The sequence below is a fragment of the Nannospalax galili genome, unplaced genomic scaffold, assembly GCF_000622305.1.
Source record: "Nannospalax galili isolate Female #2095 unplaced genomic scaffold, S.galili_v1.0 scaffold851, whole genome shotgun sequence".
Lineage (NCBI taxonomy): Eukaryota > Metazoa > Chordata > Mammalia > Rodentia > Spalacidae > Nannospalax > Nannospalax galili.
Genome location: NW_008330578.1, coordinates 1,450,713 through 1,452,596, shown reverse-complemented (window position 1 = coordinate 1,452,596; position 1,884 = coordinate 1,450,713).

Below are 1,884 nucleotides of genomic sequence, written 5' to 3'. Positions count from 1 at the left end.
AACCATGGCTAGCTTCACATGGAAGCATGGAGGAAATGTTTCCTCTGTGTTGACCCTCCTCTTTGTAGATTGGACACTGATTCAAGTCCATCTTGTGGGGTCTCCATGTCCTCCCTGAACAAGAGGACAGGTGATTCGCCACAGTTACAGGACATTTTAAGAGATGTTCCATAGTCCCCTGGAACTTAGTCCACCTTGGAGCGCAAGGGGCAAAAACTGTCCTTTAAGTCCCTCTGACCACATTAGCATAGGCCTCAAAGTATGGCTGTTAAGCATCCAACAAGGTTAGTTCCATCAGTCTGGTACTTTTAATTATCATGTGCTATGTAAATAAGGTTTGGGTAAAAAACCAAATATTCTCAGATAAACCTCAACTAGATATTTATTTTGTACCTTAAACTAGTTGACTATGACCATAGACATTTTAAGATTATGTGTATTTCCCTTTTATCTCATCCATTATATATCATAACAAACCTAAACAGGCCTATACTAATTGCTTTAAAAAAATAATTATGAGACAAAATAGCATTAACAAATAAAATTTCCATCTGTTGTGAGACTTCTTTTCCTGGGCATGCTAAGTAATGCTTATTCCCTTTCAAGGTTCTAGTGTCGAGCCAATGTTTGATTAAAGTTTTACCAGGGAGCCAATGAATTTATTGAGCTTACCAAGATAACTGAGGGGTTGTATGACCTGGAAAGCCTTTACCCAGCATGGGTCATGCCTTCTCTTCCTAGCCTTCCCCAGATTGTATCCTTTAGCCCTCCCCAAATCCAGGAGGCCATGTGTGATTAGGGTCAAATTACATACAATTGGCTGGGAAGAGTGACTGTATACTCCGGTGAGGGTCCAATGACCATGCTTGGCCCTCCTTTAATGAATGAGCACAACCATCAACAAGCCCAATTGTGACAATGTTTAGCGATGTTTAGCGATCAGGTTCAGCTGAAGTCGTGATGATGGTAGTTATTTCATGTAGAAGGGACTGCTATATAGGATCATCTTATTAAAAGGACCACCACGTGGAGGCAGGATCCAGGCACTCACAGGCAGTTCCCTGTATTCTCAGGCCCTCTACCAGAGGGAGGCCAGAACTCAGCAGTCTCCGGTGGTCTGCTGAGATCAGAGCTGCTATACTAATGGAGGTTGAAACCCACCTTCTCAGGCTGTCTGCTAGGATCTCAGCCTTAGCCTACCAAAGCCAGATCTGCCCCAGGGCCTTGAGAGGGGCCTCAGGAAATCCCAGGTAGTGGGATGGGTATGTAATTGCCTATTTAAGGTTTGGAAAGTACCTTGATTTATGACTTTCTGTTACTATAAAAACTTCAAACTGCTTCCACATTGGAACGCAGAATTTGGGGTGACCTAAGTCTGTATTCCGGGGCTATGGTCATTCAAATTCAGTTCCAGAAAGAACCACTTCTTTGAGGCTAGAGTGTGATTTTTGCATGGAGAACACCTTCCTACCTTCAGTTAGTGAAATAAATGTCTTACTTGAAATTACCTCTCTTCTTGTGCTTTGCCTCTCAATAATGTGCACACGTGTGTGTAGGTGCCTGTAGAGGCCAAAGGCATCACCCCCTAGAGCTAGAGTTACAGGCAATTGTGAACCACCTGATAGTGGGTGTTGGGAACTTAAGTCAGGTTCTCTGAAAGAGCAAGTGCTAAACCTTTGAGCCATCTTCCCAGCCCCTCTCAATAAGTTTTTAAAGACAGCTTTAAAGTTCTGAGCAGTGATCCCAGTATACTCAAAAAGATCAACCCACTTAAAATTTGTGCAATCTAACACATAAGCTATTTCATTAAAATAATATAGAAATCGCTGGGCATGGTGGCACACGCCTTTAATCCTAGCACTCAGGAGGCAGAGGCAGGCAGAT